Source organism: Schistocerca cancellata, chromosome 7 (genome assembly GCF_023864275.1).
Source record: "Schistocerca cancellata isolate TAMUIC-IGC-003103 chromosome 7, iqSchCanc2.1, whole genome shotgun sequence".
Lineage (NCBI taxonomy): Eukaryota > Metazoa > Arthropoda > Insecta > Orthoptera > Acrididae > Schistocerca > Schistocerca cancellata.
In genome coordinates, this window is record NC_064632.1 from 58,532,435 (window position 1) to 58,552,332 (window position 19,898).

Below are 19,898 nucleotides of genomic sequence, written 5' to 3' on the forward strand. Positions count from 1 at the left end.
GACTCCAGGATTTATGTGACAGAATCGAATAAGAAATGGTCATCGTCAGCACTTATTCTGTATGTACAAAAGTCAAAACATCCTTCGATGTAATTAAAGCAAAGACATCAATGATAACAGTATAAAAGGCATTTTACTGTCCAGCGTAGAGGAGGGGGAGGATAAGTGGAAAGAATACAACGACGGCCTCTTCGAGCCATGGAACTGTCTTCTGGCATGACCGAAGAAGAAATGGAACTCGATTTAGGAGACAGGTGATGCATTGTGAAAGTCAGAGTTTGACTGAAAGTTGGAAGATTAACGAACAAACGAGACAGAAGATATAGAAAACATCCCTTCGGAATTCCTAGAATCGTTGTAGGAAGAGGCAACAACCCGACTATTCGAAGTGGTGTGTAATTTAATTAATGGGGAACAGTGGTAAATACTACCGCAGACACGTTACAGAAGCGTTTTGGCTTGTTAAACATGCGTGCCGAAGTAGCTAATAAATAAATGAAAGATATGCACGCGAGAGGAGATATCACTAATCAGATTTGGTGATGACACTGCTATACTCATTCAGAGGGAGGGAAAATTTCAAGACACGTTGGAAGGGATGAAACCAGTTAGCACAGAATAATGTTTGATAGCGATGAGAATAAAAACTACTAGACTGAATAGCAGCAGGATTACAATAAACGACGTAGTCAACATCAAAATTAGGGACCATGCATTAGCCAAAGTGAAAGTATTCTACTGTCTTCGAAGCAGAATAACGGTTGGTGGAGGGGACAAGAATTACGTTAACAGGTGGCATGGACAGCACTGTTGTCGAATACACAGTAAATGGCACACTTGTGAGCAAAGGTAGCACTGCATCAGCTACGGATAGTCAATGAGATTTCCGAATTTTGACACTACTATATCTTTTGCAATTTGGTAAGAATTTAGTGAGAAAGAATTCACGTGACTCCTCGTTAGTTATGCAACTAGATGACAAGTAATGTAAGCAATCAGGGGACGTCTATTCTGGCCTTCCGTAAAGTTCAACTTGTGTACTCCCATTTTTTTAGGTTGCAGATGAAACCTTTTTATTCCCTTCTCGGATTACTCATTCTGCCACTAGTCTAACAGCAAAAAGTATAAAATGAAATGAAAAGTGCATTTGACTAGGGCTTCCCGTCGGATAGACCAGTCTCCTGGTGCAAGTCTTTTTAGTTAATGGCACTGTGGCGACTTGCGTGTCAATGAGGATGAGGATGAAATGAAGTAACAAAGCACCCAGGTAAGAGAGGCCCTCACGCGGTATTCTGTCGTGCGGACCACTCACTTATGGAGAGCGACTAACATAAAATAATTGATCAAGTCGATAATTAATATAGTCCACTCAAAAGTTATTTCGAACACTCCCCTTTACGTCAGTAAACTTGTTACAAATACTTAAGCACGCTGCTCTTTGTGTCTACTCAGCGTACCATTAGACAAGAGAAGAGAAATTACATCATTTCTCGCCATACACATTTATTTCAAGACAACTGAAAATGAGGCGGCGGCAGGGATAAAACTGTTATAATGGGCGCCTAATCGATAAGAAAGGATACTGGAGCAAAAGTGATAGTATTATACAACACCACGAATCAAAAGGGAAAGGCCGCGTATGGGCTCATTGGCTTCGAAGTGACCGCCATAAACTGTGGCTGGACTCATCGATGAACACCACGAATAACTAACTGTGTATCTACACTGTATCAGTCGCTGTGGTCTATGGTATAAAGGTGGCGGCAAATGATGCATGACAACTCGAGATATCAAACTAGTATCCAGTAAACTATTATTGACGGATTGTGGTGACTTCTGACTGGATTTAAACTGTAAGGACTCGTTTATTTGCCAAATCCAGCTGAAAAATCCTACGAACTGTTCATGGTACAGTCCTTCTGCTAGGACACATGCCTGCTCGTGTTGACACACTAGTTTTCTTAGCCTATCATGTGAGCATCCGTACTGCAGTCATTCCACGACAGTCATATGTCTGCGACATATGTATGACATTCCCTTGTCCCTCGCACATTTCTCAAAGACCTGAAGAGGGTGATAAATTGTGTCCTGTATGTACGACTCGGTTAACGTTAGACGCGTTAAAAGCCATCACATGCTCACGTCATTGTTGAGATATCCTCCTGAGACCTATCTTACCACATTCTGTCCCATTTTCACTTTAGATCGTCCAAATCCCAAGTTAGTAGAATTTCCCTGACCATAATACTCCAAAAGTAAGTTCAGGAGAGATCAGGCGTCCGTGCCGTCCATGGCAGGGTTTGACTTGCACGAACACTAGCAGCAGGAGCTCTCGCAGTGCGGGTGAATATTATCTTGCTGAAATGTAAGACCAGGATGGATTTCCCACGAAAGGCAACAAAATGAGGCATAGAATATCTCTAACGTACCCCTGTGCTTCAGGCTGCCTCACATTGTAACCAAAGTGGTGCTACGGTGAAACAGAAAGGCAGCCTAGACCACCACTCCTAGTGGTCAGGCCGTATGATGAGCGAGGGTCATGTCGGTATTCCATCGCTGTACAGGGGGTCTACAGACACGTCTCCGCTGGTCACTTGGGTCTGGAGTCTCATTAGGAGTAGAACTGTCTTCAGTGATGAGCCCAACCTTTGAAATGAGTCGTAATTGCCGGCGAGAATGTGTCTGGACTCGCCCCACACACGACACTGTCTGTGAAATGTGGTAATACCATACCAACCCCCGTTATTTTGCTATTGTTTGATTAGGCAGCCAGTTTCGACGCTCCAATCACTTCATCTCCCGCTCTGTCGCATGAATGACGCTTAGTATCACACTTGCACGTATAAGGCAAAGCACCAATAACGGTACCTGGTTCCGCAGGTATTCGAACTTCATGAGCATTTCTACCCTACACACACACATGCTGTCACTGCGGAAAACTGTGGAACCACATGCGATTATTGGTGTCTTGTCGAATACATACACTATTCGTATTTGTGTCATTCATGCGACTGGCCTGGAGTCGACGGGAATGGGACGTCGACATGGATACCTAAAAAACAATATCAAAGTAACGGCTGTTCGTGCAGCATTATTACATTTCAACGACCAGCCGCTGTCCAACGTTCCAGAATCCAAGATGGAGCTATATTTACTAACCTGCCTGTCACCCGCTATACCAACAGCCAGGATAGATGGTCTGGGCTGCCATCTGAACTCACAGCACTGCTCCGATGGTTGTCATCCGTAGCACTCTTTCACTACACAGCTGTATGTTGACGATATTCTACATCCCGAGTTGTTGCCAATCATGGCAGGCTATCCTGGGCATACATTTCAACAAGATAATGCCAGCCATCAGATGGCGAGAGTTTCTACTGCTTATCCGCATTCTTGCCAAAGCCTCCTTTGGCCAGCAGTCGCCTCATCTCTTCCAAACTGAGAGCGTTTCGAGTATTATCGGTAGGCCCTTCAAACCAGCTCGGAACTGGCGATGTAACGCGCCTGTTGGACAGACTTTGGCATGATATGCCTCAGAGGGACTTCCAACAACTCTGAAATCAATGTCAAGCAAGGTGAATAGGGGAGCAGTGCTGAGACTGTGTCGCCGCGCGTTCCACGGAGTGCGGGTTGCGTTATCTGCGCCTTAAGCGGCTCCGGAAAGGCTCAAAATCATGAAAAGTTCAATTTTTATTTTTTTGCGTTTTCTGAATCTGCAGACTATTACCTTTTAATAGATATATAATTTATTCAATTCCGAAGACTACAACTATTTTTTAATTTTTTTTCAAATGTGTTCAACATGGGCGTGACCCACTGTGGCGCTGTTAAACTGCTGTCAAATGGTGTTATTATTAACGTCCGTTTTCATCAGGTACATTTTAGTGATGTGAGATAAAGTATGTGTTGTGGCTAACTTGTGATGGTTCAATATATATCGCAGGTGTGATTGTCGATTGTTTCATGTTTATTTACTCTGTCGCTATCTTGAAAATTTCGTAATTAATTCTGTTTCTTGAGTCTCTGTTTTGTTGAAGTATAATAATGAGTAAAAGTAAAGTTATTAGAAATCCTCTGGAGGCTTTTAAGAAAAGGAGAAATGTTGGAAAGCCAAAGGTATGTGTTATTACTGTAAATAATAACATTCTAACATGGTACGTGCGATGCTTGCTTTAGACAAGGAACGTCTTCGGGCTGCAAGCAGGGCTGTAAAGAGTCTAGAAATACAAGCAAGAGTAAACAGGAGGAGGAACAAGAGGAAGCTGGAGGAGGAGTTTGCAGAGGATGAAGATAATCCATCCTATGGACCTGGAATGCACTAAAAAGTTAATCCAATCTTTGTCGCTCGATTCCCAAAACTTTTATTTTCTCAAACTAATTACATGTTTTCTAATTATCTTCCAAATATATTTGTTTCAAACTTTCAGTAAATGTTACACAGTACCTTCTGCATAATTTAACACAGCCTTTTTCCAAAAAACTGTATATTTTTGAATATATAAATAAAAAATTGCAAAAAAATGTTGTGAATTTTCATTACAATAGAAAAAAAATCATCTTTAATAACTGAACTAAAATTTTGTAAAATCCCTGTGTTAAGTTGTAGCCCATATTCCAATAAATAATCTGTAAAAAGTTCAACTTCCTACCTCAAATACTTTGTGAGGAAAGATGTAATTTATAAGCGTTATTTTAACATTGCAAGTATAGGGCGTTACGGAGCCCCTTAACGGCAGCAAGGCGCAGGGCGCGCACCCCGGCGAGCACCTGGCCGTGGCAGACGGGTCGCAGTACATCGCGTGCCGGCGCGTGCCGGATCGCTGGCGGCCCAGCTGATCAATAAAGGCAGCCGTGCGTGCGGCCGGGATAAGGCGCTGCCCGGAGCCCACAGCCACCTGCACGCGCCCACGGGCCCGGCAGATACCGCGACACGTCGGCCGGAACGGCGCGCGGCAGATTTCTCCGCGCCGCTGAGCACCAGGAGGCACGCCAGCCGACTAACCCACACACGCCGCAACGCCCACCCACTCACCTGCGGAGGCTCCGTGCTCTCCTTCCCGCTCCAATAGGCACACGATGAAGCAGAAAGCGAAAAGCACTGTCCACGTGACAAAGTAAAAACGGGAATTCAAAGTGGCTTTGTAAAATCTGTAATTCGTACAAAATAATAAACTCCGAAAACGCAGCCGTAAGATTTATTGATTTGTCAAGAAAGAAAAACAAATTTGGCTTGGTTATATGAGTAATGGTTCTTTATTTACGTGACCATTACGACACTCCAACCCCAGTTCTAGATACCAGTAATGTTGTACTACTTTTCTGCGAAGTAACAGACATATTTTTGTGACAATATTCACATCTGGTTTTATTAATGTATAGGTACTCCGATGTATCGGTATATTACTGTGATATGTTTCTTGTGTGTATTCATTTCTGTGAGACCGTCATAATCTTTGACTGACTTGTAACCGTTTTGGCGCGAATGCGCACAGAGCAGCCTTTGTTTCACTTTGCAGAAGTTGAGTTGTTATTTCGCTTTGTAAAAGAACAGTCAGAACTTCTGTTTGATTAAAGAGGAAATTAAATATATGAAAACTGATCCAAAGTGTTCTCTTGATGATGTGACAATTAAGAAGAACTATATGTGAATTTACAAGAAGTTTAATAAAAATGTGGATCGTGAACACCAAGTTACAAATTATTTCTACCATACCATTGTTCTGATCTGGGATTGCTTGATCATTAAGAATTTCGTGAAAAACGCATTTGTTAGGTCTTGAAATACAGATCTGGACCTTCTAGCAGTCAAAGTGGAATCACCCTAGAATCAACAAGATGAGCCACAAGAACTTCGACAAAATGTACGTGGGAATCCATTCAAGATAAGTGCCAACATGAATGTCTTTTTTGACCGTGACTTTATTATTTACGTTGTGACGATACCATCCACAGTCAATAACTTTTTTGTTGTCTGATAAAACGGACATATGCTGTGTGAGCAACATTATTAAACTGATTTCTAACCTACTTTGCAAGAGGTGGTATTGTTCGATATGGAAACGCTACATAAAATAAATCTTGAATTTGCATGAAAACTAACGAGGAATCGGCGCCTACTCTTCATCAACGATTAGCCTGAAATTAAATTGACTGAAGTGAGAACTCCAAATGACCAACAAGGGGTCCCTACAAATTTCCCCTTACCGATATTGTTCATACTGGCAGGGTGTGTAGGGCAGGAAGACTGAACTCTGAACCGTTTTCGATAAAATCGAATTCGAAAATTTTATTGTGTGGTCGCTATTATTCAAAGAATTCACAACCGAGTGACAAAGCGCTTAGTTTATTTCTGACTTGTTTGAAAGAACAGAACCCTTGCAGAATCCGTGTCTGTGATAAAGTCCTGTCGCAGTTGACATCAATAGTTTCTTCCCTTTTCTTTTCTTTCCACACGGTCCAACTTCAAATTTTACAAAACTTTTATTATAATTGTTCAAATTACCAGTATGTAATAAATAGTTTATTATTTTCATGATCTTGAATTTTAAGACTGGATTTTCTCCGAAAGTATTTTCCTGTTACAGCCGAATTCCTGCAGATATATTTCAACACACTGTGAGCCCATAGTGCAGCACGACTCATCACCTGAAAGCATTTACGCGGTTCTGATCCACCAGCAACAGTTTCCTGTGCATAAACGGCTTTCGGTTCGTGGCTGGAGAAAGAGAACCGCGTTCATAAACCCCGAGCATACTTCATCCATAAGTTAGTCCATGAGACAGTTACTTCCCAACGCTTCAAGATGTCTGATTTTAGGGGAAAATATAGTGATTTCCCTGCTACTTCGACAGCAAGGGAAAGTGAACCAGAAACTTGTTGGCAGATTAAAACTGTGTACCAGACTGAGACTCAAGCTCGGGAACTTTGCCTGTAGTGGGCAAGTGCTCTACCAACTGAGCTACCCAAGCACGATTTACGACCAGTCCTCACATCTTCACTTCTGCCAGTAGCTCACCTCCTACCTTCCAGACTTCACAGAAACTCTTCTGCGAACCTTGCAGAACTATCACTCCTGGAAGAAAGAATAATGCGGAGACGTGGCTTAGCCACAGCCTGGGGGATGTTTCCAGAATGAGATTGGCTCCCTGCAGCGGGGTATACGCTGATATGAAATTTACTGGCAGATTAAAACTGTGTGCAGAACTGTGACTCGAACTCAGGACCTTTGCCTTTCGCGGGCAGGTGCTCTACCACCTGAGCAACCTAAGCACGACTCACGACCCGCCCTCACGACCCTTCCGAGTTCGAGTCTCGGACCCGCACACAGTTTTAATCTGCCGCGAAACTTCATATCAGCGCACATTCCGCAGCAGAGTGAAAACCTCATTCTGGAAACATCACCTACACTGTGGCTAAGACGTATCTCCGAAATATCCTTTCTTTCACGAATGCTAATTCTGCAAGGTTCGCAGAAGAGCTCCTGGAATGTTTGGAAGGTAGGAGGGGAGGTTCTCCCAGAATTGAAGCTTTGAGGACGGGTCGTGAGTCCAGCTTAGGTAGCTCAGTTAGTTGTCGTCTTCTACTTTGATCACTCCTTTGATCGTACCGACCACAGTTTTTTTCACGCTGTGCTCGAACGCATGGGCCTCTCACAAGCGTCAGCAAGGGTGATCTTACGCTTAATCCACGGGGCGTGTTCACGGATTATGATCAACGGCCACGAGACTTAACACATTACTCTCGGAGGGTCGGTGCGACAGGGATGTCCTTTATCAGGAGCATTATTTGCGGCGGCCCTCGAACCCGCACTGCACGGAATTCGCCAACGACTACAAGGCATCTGCAGTCGAGACGTGACCTTCCGATGTGCTGCCTTCGCAGACGACGTGATGTCCTTGGTGGGGTCTGGAGACGAAATCCAAGCTACACTTCAGTGGTTGTGCCGTTACGGCGCGCTATCGGGCAGCGTCGTCAACATGCGCAAGACGACATACATGGATGTCGGTAGAGGCCTTCTACAGCGATCCTATTCCAAAAGGTTCCCTCACTGAACGCACTGGGGGTGCAGTTCTCCAGTACAGTTTGCCGAACTGCGAAAGCCACATATCGCCGGCTACTACAAACGACAAGGGCACTATTCTAAGATAGCACATTCCGCAGTATGGATATGCTTCTCAGAACGCGTTACGTCAACATTTACCTAGCGTACAAACTTAATTACTTTGCGCACATTCTTCCGCTAACAGTCACCATGGCGTACGGATTCCAGGCGGCGTGCGGACAATTTGTGAGTACAGGTCATATAGTCATATACACTCCTGGAAATGGAAAAAAGAACACATTGACACGGGTGTGTCAGACCCACCATACTTGCTCCGGACACTGCGAGAGGGCTGTACAAGCAATGATCACACGCACGGCACAGCGGACACACCAGGAACCGCGGTGTTGGCTGTCGAATGGCGCTAGCTGCGCAGCATTTGTGCACCGCCGCCGTCAGTGTCAGCCAGTTTGCCGTGGCATACGGAGCTCCATCGCAGTCTTTAACACTGGTAGCATGCCGCGACAGCGTGGACGTGAACCGTATGTGCAGCTGACGGACTTTGAGCGAGGGCGTATAGTGGGCATGTGGGAGGCCGGGTGGACGTACCGCCGAATTGCTCAACACGTGGGGCGTGAGGTCTCCACAGTACATCGATGTTGTCGCCAGTGGTCGGCGGAAGGTGCACGTGCCCGTCGACCTGGGACCGGACCGCAGCGACACACGGATGCACGCCAAGACCGTAAGATCCTACGCAGTGCCGTAGGGGACCGCACCGCCACTTCCCTTGCTCCTGGGGTATCGGCGAGGACCATTCGCAACCGTCTCCATGAAGCTGGGCTACGGTCCCGCACACCGTTAGGCCGTCTTCCGCTCACGCCCCAACATCGTGCAGCCCGCCTCCAGTGGTGTCGCGACAGGCGTGAATGGAGGGACGAATGGAGACGTGTCGTCTTCAGCGATGAGAGTCGCTTCTGCCTTGGTGCCAATGATGGTCGTATGCGTGTTTGACGCCGTGCAGGTGAGCGCCACAATCAGGACTTCCATACGACCGAGGCACACAGGGTCAACACCCGGCATCATGGTGTGGGGAGCGATCTCCTACACTGGCCGTACACCACTGGTGATCGTCGAGGGGACACTGAATAGTGCACGGTACATCCAAACCGTCATCGAACCCATCGTTCTACCATTCCTAGACCGGCAAGGGAACTTGCTGTTCCAACAGGACAATGCTCGTCCGCATGTATCCCGTGCCACCCAACGTGCTCTAGAAGGTGTAAGTCAACTACCCTGGCCAGCAAGATCTCCGGATCTGTCCCCCATTGAGCATGTTTCGGACTGGATGAAGCGTCGTCTCACGCGGTCTGCACGTCCAGCACGAACGCTGGTCCAACTGAGGCGCCAGGTGGAAATGGCATGGCAAGCCGTTCCACAGGACTACATCCAGCATCTCTACGATCGTCTCCATGGGAGAATAGCAGCCTGCATTGCTGCGAAAGGTGGATATACACTGTACTAGTGCCGACATTGTGCATGCTCTGTTGCCTGTGTCGATGTGCCTGTGGTTCTGTCAGTGCGATCATGTGATGTATCTGACCCCAGGAATGTGTCAATAAAGTTTCCCCTTCCTGGGACAATGAATTCACGGTGTTCTTATTTCAATTTCCAGGAGTGTAGACCAGGCCCCCTGCCTCCACCGGCATGGGCCCTGGAGTTGAATCACGCCCACAGTCGCACACGGGCATTGTACCTGCGGACGATGCGGCTTCCATGTACCGTGCCAGCTTGACAGGGACGCTGCTACATATCGTCACATCGCGAGATCTTCGTCCACCGGTCGCCGCGGACCACATCGCTCCGTCTCTCGCCCACATCCCCGATTTCCTTGTCTAACTGAGCTACATGACAGAGGATCTACCGGGGACGATAGCGCTTAGCGTGAGTGATAACTACCGCATCTATCAGGCACGACAACCCCGCAACAATGTCGAACAGCCATTGGACCAGGGTGTGGCGAGCCGTCCACATTCCATACCTGCCCACGTACGCTCGTTCCTTGTGGTATGTGGTGGTGAACCGCAAACTACCCACACGCCAGCACCTCCATTCCATCTATCTCACTGGCGACCCTTTGTGTCCGCACCGCGCAATCGTCGATTCCGACGCGCACGGTTTGACATGTGATGTGTCAGGCAGATGCTGGGATCTGGTCCAACGTATGCTGGCGCCTCTGTTGCGACGACAGCCAGAGTCTACCACGTCGGACGAACTCCTACATCCAGATACCGCTTACTTTCACACTAACAGAACGAACGCCGCCAACTGGCTAAAGGATATGATGCTTTACTGCATGTTGCAAGCCGCGCGAGAAAACGCTCTGAAATTGTGGATCCACCTGACGACGACACATGAGGCGTTCCGCCACCGCGCATTTTACCGTACACGTCTATCGAATTATTTAGACGCATTATTCGAGGATCCCCCTGCCCATTGAGGCGTTCCGAATACTAGAAGGCGCACTTGAAAATGATTTACGGCACACTATTGATCCTCAGAGAAAACAGTTTAGAGGGAGTCCCAGTTACATTCATTACGCGACGACGACTCGGAAGCTTCTGGTGGGGTTGCAGGAACCAGTTAAAAATAACAAAAACAAGAATAAAAAAATTAAAAAATGAATAAATGAATCTGATCCATTAAATTTCTCTTGATCCTGTTGAACCACTTTCCTTCCTTGGCTGTGAGGGGGCGGAACGGGATATTGAGCCCAGGTTTCGGAAGACGACCCTTGCCCTCTTTGCCCCCGACACTTCTTTCAGGTCCTTCAGCATTTAAAAAAAAGTAAGAATGAAAGAAAAAGAAGAAGAAGAAGAAGTTGGCAGAGCACTCGCCTGCGAAAGGCAAAGGTGTCGAGTTCGGGTCTCGGCCCGGCACACAGTTTTAATCTGACAGGAAGCTCCATATCAGCGCACACTCCACTGCAGAGTGAAAATCTCATTCTGAAAGTGACCCTGATTGTGAAGCCGATGCAATTTACCGTAAGGTTTCAGAAATGCGACCAGAAACGGCACTGATGTATACTAAACAACTCTTTTACCAAAACAATATCATCACTTCGAATCCTTCTGCAGTAATAACATAAGAACACACTGCAATTGGAGAAGAAACATTTCTTAACTCTCCTGAAATGCTAACGAATGATCATCTCGTTATACAAGACGCACTAATTACTTCCCAAGAAATCGACGAAGATGGTTTGCTTGAAAAATCCGAAATGTCGCTTCATTTTTGTCAAATGATTACGACGCCGAGGAGTAGCAGAAGAAAAAGGACAGTGATTATGATCCGCTGGATTACAGGATTAGCGCCGTCAGTTTGGTGAGGAAGCTCGCGGATGCAGTATGGTTCAAATGGCACTGAGCACTATGGGACTTAACTTCTGAGGTCATCAGTCGACTAGAAATTAGAACTACTTAAACCTAACTGACATAAGTACATCACACACATCCATGCCCGAGGCAGGATTCGAACCACCGACCGCAGCGGTTGCGCGGTTCCAGAATGTAGCGCCTAGAACCGCTGCCACTGCGGCCGGCCATGCAGTATGGCCACACTTAGTAATAAATCAGTCATTATACCTGCAAGGCCAAAATAAATGTGAAACTTCCTGCCAGATTAAAACCGCGTGCCGGACCGAGACTCGAACTCGGGACCTTTGCCTTTCGCGGGCAAGTGCTCTACCAACTGAGCTACCCAAGCACGACCCACTACCCGTCCCCAAAGCTTTAATTCTGCCAGTACCTCGTCTCCTACCTTCCAAACTTTAATGAAGCTCAAAAAGGCAAAGGTCCCGAGTTCGAGTCTCGGTCCTGCACAGAGTTTTAATCTGCCAGGAACTTTCATATCAGCGCACACTCCGTTGCAGAGTGAAAATCTCATTCTGGAAACATCCCCCAGGCTTTGGCTAAGCCATGGCTCCGCAATATCCTTTCTTTCAGGAGTGCTAGTTCTGCATGGTTCGCAGGAGAGCATCTGTAAAGTTTGGGAGACGAGGTACTGGCGGAATTAAAGCTATGGGGACGGGGCGTGGGTCGTGCTTGGGTAGCTCAGTTGGTAGAGCACTTGCCCGCGAAAGGCAAAGGTCCCGAGTTTGAGTCTCGGTCCGGCACACAGTTTTAATCTGCCTGGAAGTTTCATATCAGCGCACACTCCGCTGCAGAGTAAAAATCTCATTCTGGCACAATATATGTGTTAATAGAAACACGTGTAAATGATAAAAAAAAGGTTGAAAAACTACTAGGAGCGGGGTCTGATCCAGAGACCTCGCGTTTATCACACAAAGCATTTACTCTGTAGCCTGTAAACTCCTTGAATAATAGTGACGTGCAAAATAAAGGGCTATAAGGACGAATAAAATTTTCAAACTCCATTTTCTCGTAAACGGTTGAGAGTTGCATCTTCCTGTTTACATATGTTAAAGTCCTAAACACACTGTCAATATGGGTTAGATCACCAAGAGATGTTCGAATGGTTTCTTTCTGAGAATTGAGAAAGACGGCAGTTTTGGAGTGGATCGGGCGAGTCGTGATCCGTTTATGTTAGCATAACTTCCACGAAACGGCTGGCGCTGCGGGAAGAATACACCTTGGTAAACAGAGTGTCGTTGGATCGAGTCCGTACGGGTAAACACTATAATTTTTCATTTTTCGTTACTAACACTGCAAGTGATCCGCAATAATGCTCAGTAAATTCTGATTATTGATATTAAATATAAAAGGCATGGAATGGAAAGACATAGGAAAATTTGATATTGCAAGTAAATCTCCACGAATATATTCTACGGCGTACCTAGAACTTCCTATGTAAAATTAGATACTTTTATTATATCACAGTCGATGAATAACAGTTCATTGCAAAATCTGAGGAGACAGTAGACGTCCCTTTTTACAACCATGTGGTTGTTTTAAAGCTTCTGTACTAAAACTCTTTTGATTTTCACTCATAAAAGGTTCTCCCTCATCACCCAGTTTGGCAGTAACCCACGTGTAACGCCATATTTCACCAAATATTGGTGATTATAGAAAGGAATGAACATTAGAAAGTATTTTGATCCAGTCTTCTCAGGATACGCATTCTTATTCTCTCTTGATGTCATAAAAAGAGTTGTGAACATTTTTGATAAAATTCGTCACCTGATTATGAGATCAGACGTATCAGGGTTTACGATAATTGCCGAGCACTGCTCGAACTTCGAAATAAATCAAGGGAGCACGGAGTTCTTTTAATTAGAATCTCTTCACAGAAACGTATTTTTGAGAGTACCCGTGGATGCTGTAATTATAGTCCTTTCTTGGACACTTATTTGCAATCGAAGATTTTCCTTTTCATGTATTTTATAAGAATATTAGTAACTGTAATATAAAGAGACTTATTTCGGTTTATTTGCGATGTAAGCAAAGCAAAAATTGAAAAGAAAGGGAGTTTATTTTTATGGATTTGATCCCACGACCCTCGGGTTGCCGTTATGCAATCTTTCCGCTGCTCCAGCTGCTGTAAGAAAACTAAGTTAGCAGAAATGGCTCATGTTTCGCCCGACGCTCGCCGAAAGTGTTGCTTTCCCTAAACTCGTGTCCATCTGGAGATCCCACTTATGCCACTTTCATTTCTGGCCAAGTCCTGCATATGCCACAAATCTGGGCGACATCGGCAATCATGAGTAGGAGCGGTCCTAATCCGAGAGATTCTGAGACATCCAGTATAAAAAGCAAAATTTAATGTTGATATATCTCGGTCACTTAAAATAAATACTGGTGTCAGGCAAAGATCTACACTACTTGTTAACCTCGTCATTACGAAAAGTATGAAAGTTTGGACTGAAAAGCTGAAAGAATCCAGAATTTCGACATTCGTGTTGAGGAGAAAGAACAAAGGTATTCCAATAGTATGTCTAGCACTTTATGAAAGCCTGACAGTTGTAGCAGTGTAAGCCCATATTCTGATAGAGATGGTCAGTATGGCAGGCTTAAGAATGACTGCAGAGAAAACAAACCTGATGACAAATACAAAAAGAGCTCCAAAATATTTCATATCAGGTATTTGGCAAATAAAAAGATAGAAATTCTTATTCTTGAGAGAGATCGAGGAAACTGTTTAGAAAATTGTGCTTTATAAGAGAGGATACACAAGATGGAGCAAACGTGTGGTATAACTGCCAACATTAACGGCAAAACATGCTTATCGAAAACGTTTAAACAAAGCACTGCAAGACATTACTGAAATCATAATGCCTCTATGCTGACAAATGTCTAGTGTACATTATAATCTTGATATATTAGAAATGCCAGAAAGAAGAAATTTTACAGAAAATATTCCATCCTCAGGAAGCTTCGTTTTCAAAATTACGAAGTAATAATGAAATTTATCATAAAATAGAAAACATATCAGTAATCGACTATTAGTATTTTTTGACTCTTTTCCAGAACAGATCAAACAAACTCAAGAAGCAGGTCTTCAAATTTCTTATGGAAAAGAAGCTAACAAGCACCTGAATTCATGAGGTTACCAAATACTAGGGATTTAATAACATGAGACAGAAAAAAATATTGGAAAGAAAGATTTTTAGGAAAGTAGTTTTAAATTTGGAAATATCCCATGGCAGGATGGAGAAGGAACCTGGCGCAAAGTGGTCGCAAAACAGGATGAAGAAACACAGTTAAACAATGAAGGAATACTGAAAGAAATGGAAAGACCAACTAAGGATTAAGAACTGAAATTGGAGCTTGACGCCGAGAAGGAATTTAAGTAAAATCAGGGCGAATAAAATTTAAAATAAAACTAAAACTTGTCAATTTGGATTTTGATCAAAAGTGTAGACAGGGCAAGCCATCATAACACTCAGTAGTTTGCTAATAAGGGGTCAGATTTAAATAGGTAATTTGTTTACTTTTGTATCATCTTCCTCCTTTTTTGCATTGAAGCTGTCCATTGCCATACTCTCTGCTGCATTCTCTCCTTCACCAACCTGTTAATCTCAGAGTAGCACTTACACAGCACATGCTCTTTGCTTGTGTACATATAAACTTTTGTTCTCTAAGGCTCCCCCGAGCACCAAAATACTTACTCACTCATGTTGTAACTACTATAATACAATCAATTTCCCTCCACTTGCCTGTGTTAGCCAAACATACTTTTCCTCACCTGTTCTGCGGAGTATCACATAATTTGATATCTTATCAGGTCGCTTAATTTGTAACACACTTCTTGTAGCATCACACCACAGACTCTTCAATTTTCTTCTCTTCTAGGTTGTTTTTCTGAGCTCGCCTAATTATGTGCTTGGCTCTGAGCACTATGGGACTCAACTGCTGTGGTGATAAGTCCCCTAGAACTTAGAACTACTTAAACCTAACTAACCTAAGGACATCACACACATCCATGCCCGAGGCAGGATTCGAACCTGCGGCCATAGCGGTGGTGCGGTTCCAGACTGTAGCGCCTTTAACCGCTCGGCCACTCCGGCCGGCTTAATTATGTGCTAAGCCCGATACTTGACGTTAGTAGACTTGTTTGCACAGCAATGCACTCTTTGACTTTCCTTGTGAGCTCTTTATTTCGTCCTTGCTTCGTCTGTCGTGTATTAATTTAAATTTAAAATTATCAACTTCGTGGCTCCCAATGCTGATTTGATGTTCATCACTAATACCATTTCTACTGCATCTAATTACTTTCGAATTTCTTCGGTTAACTCCCACTTCATATTCTCTTTAGGTATCATTTTGTCAACTTTACTGGGAGATCGGACGAGGTTATCGGAGAGTCCACACAGAGAATACACTTCGTTGATAAAAGAATGTGACCTGTTGTCTACTACGCAAGACGTGTCGCTCTATGAATAACAAAGCCAAAAGTGTTTCTGTGGAAGGATAACACCATTTTCCTTCAATTATTGACTCTGGCATGTAACAAATTTCCTAGCAATGCTTAGAACCAACCATGCTCTTATTAACCGTTTCATGTATTCCGCCTCATCACTGAAGTTTACCACTGCAGTTCTGCATTTCCTGAAGTAATCTTTAGGGTTATAACTGTTCACTGTAGTCTTTTATACTGTTCAAATAGATATATATTTAGCCAACGGAAGCTACTGCCTAACAACGATGATGCTATTCCGTCACGTACAGGGAGCTCTAGAATTCCCCTTACAATCTTTGTAGAAATTTTAGGGATGACTGTGTAGAAAATATATTAAATTCGGACTCAGGTCCGGAAACGTACCGATATCACACCACAGAGGTTTGAAAAATGGTTGCTAGGTACGTATGCAACAAGATAGTCAAGTGGAGGGCTGCTTACGTCGGATTGGCTGACGTCATCCGACGTCTGCCCTACCTCCCTGACTTGGTTCGGGTCTCTTTTAGTTGTCTCTGAGTGTTAAAGCAACATGGTTGAGTACAAACTTGCGGAGTACGGAGAGATGATCCTTCTGTTTGGCGAAGCTCACGGTAATGGATTAGCAGCTCATCGCCTTTATCAAGATCGTTATCCACAGCGTCTGAGTCCATTGAAAACCGTTTTCGCCACAATTATGCAACGGTTTCGAGAATGTGTACCTTCACCGTCAAGCAGGGGTGACTGTGGAGCTCCAAGGAGACGGCGCACACCCGAACTGGAAGAGGCCGTACTGCTTCATGTTGAAGAGAACCGTTGACAAGTACACGAGCAATTGCGTGTGCCATGGATGTCGCTCCCAACATCGTCTGGTTTGTTATGCGTGACCAAAAACTACATCCATACCAACTTAAAGGGATAGAGTCACGAGTACCAGCCGATTTTGCACTACGCGTTGAGTTCTGTATGCAGTTTCTGCGCAATTGCATCAACCAGCCCCTAGCATTTCCACTGCAAATTTCCTTCACACGTGAGTGTAAGTTTAGTGGGGATTGTGTTCTCAGTTCTAGAAACAGCCATTTCTGGGCAGACATGTATGGGCAGGTATTGTGGATTTCATGTGATTGGACCTTACATGCTTCCATCCAAGCTCGCGGGCCCCATCTACGTGACCTTCCTACAACAAGTATCGGGCATGATTTTGGATGCTGTTCCAATGAACTTCCGTAAGAACATGTAATTTTAGCATGAAGGCGCATCTGCTCACATTTTACGTCATGTTGGAGAACATCTGGACCAACGATCCGAACACAAATGGATAGAACAACGTGGTCCAGTCGCATGACCTCTATGGTCGCCGGATTTGACTCAATGGACTCTTTCCTTTGGGGTGGAATGAAGGGTTTGGTTTATGAGACTCCGGTAGAGACAGAACAAGATCTAGTGGCACAAGTTGGGGTCACTGCAAGAAAGATTCCAGAGTATCCAGGTGTGACAGAACGTGTGTGCCACATCATTCGCTGGTACAATATGTGCACCGAACTTTGTGGCCGCCACATCGAATATCACCTTTAGGGGATCAGAATGCCAATCCTCCTCTAAAAAGGAAAAAACAATGATTTAACTGTAAACAACAGTATTTTTGACAACTGATTAACTTTCCTTTTTCTTTCTTTGGTTTTTCATGTGTGGAATTGTAAAGCAAGTGTCGTACTAGGTCACACTTAACAAGTTACTTTTAAAGGAGGTCACATTATGAACAAGTTTTCCAATGATTGTAGCAAGGAAACAATACGTTTCCGGACATGGGTCTCTATTCAAATATTATATACTCAGTCCACTCTACAAGTCCAAGAAGTTTGTAGAAGGAATCTTTCAGAATCCTGTATCTTCCACGGAGAAACCGTATCATGGGCTATTACTACGCTTTCTGACCTACATTTCTTCTTAACATATACCAGATGGTATTGTTGAAATGAAATGTGAGTGTTGTTTGAAATAGGTACTGCACTCATATAATTACAGTTGGTATTCACTGGAATCTATCCTCGATATGTTGGCGAAACTACATGTCTATAGCCAGCGATAGGCATGAAACGTCGTCAGAAATTGTACTAAATACTTTCTCAGAAAATCGTTTTGAACAATTATTTCAAGAGCCCACTCGATGTGTAAATAATTGCGAAGAGATACATGAGTTCTTAGTGACAAATAATACTGAGAAAATATGGAGCACCATGACGTATACAGGATATCCTTGTGAGACTTAATAGCGTAACTTACATACTCATCAAAAAATCGACGCTAAGTACTTTTATTAAAAAAATCAGTTACAAATTCACTTGCACATTTCTGAGAGACAGTCTCCATTCCAACCTATGTAAGCATAGACCAGATGTTGTCAGAATGTAAAGAAATAGTATCGACGGTAATTGAGAGATATATAATAAATAAATGAATAATAAAAATATGGAAAAATCGTCAGCAGATCTTATCACCGATACTCTCTCACCCTTACATTTCACGCCACTCGAGAATCTTTCTTTTATTTCCATTGCTTCTTAGTTGTGTAGACTGGACAGTATGAACGAAAGGCTGCATCCCTTTCTTACACATTTTTTAAAGTCTTTTTACATATCATGCATAATTTACGTTGTCGACAGATCCTATGCCTTGACATTTCTTAAATTTTTCTTTCTGTATGAAGAACAGCTTCTCTGAAGCCTCTACCTTTCCCACAGCAACGCTCATCGTCATTCAACGGATCCTCAATTTTTGTTTTCCTCATAGCCTTTATTGAAGTGCAGAAGTTACTTGACAATAACAGCTTTATCGAACTATTCAAAATCCTGCAACATATTCATTTCCCTTGAAAGAGTTGCAATCGTATTTGCTTTACATTTTCAGTGAGGACAATCTTAAGCTCTTCAAAGCAAAATTATATGGAGTTACAGTGAATGGAAGTTATATTCGTTGCTTAAGTTTTACAGACGATGCTGCCTTTACAACTAATAGTAAAAACATATCCTACATATACTGTTTAATATTTAGCAGCTACGAAAGAGTTTCAACTGGTAAATAATCCTCGTAAATCAAAATTATTGCAACTGGAATATCAAAAATGGGGAAAACACCTGATGTACGCAATGAAAGATAGAGAAAAGAAAATGTTAGTAATGTTTTTTTTATTTATTAACTGTTTATAAAATTATTTAGGGGCAATAATTACAGTTGTCAACATATACAGCGTGGAAAGCAGAAAAAGAATTTCAGCACCTAAATTACCTTTAAATGGAAGAATAGAACTACTAGTAATCACGAAAATGATAAGTGATTTGTGAAGACGTTCAAATGGAGTGTTTCTCAATATCCTGGCGCCCTAAACACTGTTTAAAATAGACAAAAGTGCTCGGAAGCGATGGAAATGTGGCGCCGTATGATGCTAACGAGATCCAATTAATGACAAAGTTCTGAAAAATATCAAGGAGCAAAGAAATGTCAAAGTAAAGGTTTGCAAGGGGAATACGAAACTTTTTCGACATTTTGAGATACAAAGTGGTTTAACAAAAACGTTATACGGAGAAACGTTGCGAAGAAAGACGAAAGGGAGCCAAGAAAGAAAGTAATTGAAGATTTAAGGGAAGTAAAAGTGTGGGGAATACATGGAAACACAAGAATGACAGCACAAGGTAGACGAGAAGGGCTGTAGCGAAAAAGTGGAGTGCATAAGTGCTGTATTTCACATGTCTTTCTTCCCTGAAATAATGGTCATGTTGTTTTAGCTGAATGTCGACATATGTACAATTTTTTAATTTCCTGGTGATGTTGGACGTTGTTGCTGGCACTATTCGATGTTTGGGAATTATGTTTTTGTGTTTACTATTCCGTCTTCTTAAAACCACGTTCTTTCTTTTTTATCCCTTACCCAAACGTATACCCCGCCATATCCGGTCCGAAGCCCGTTTTC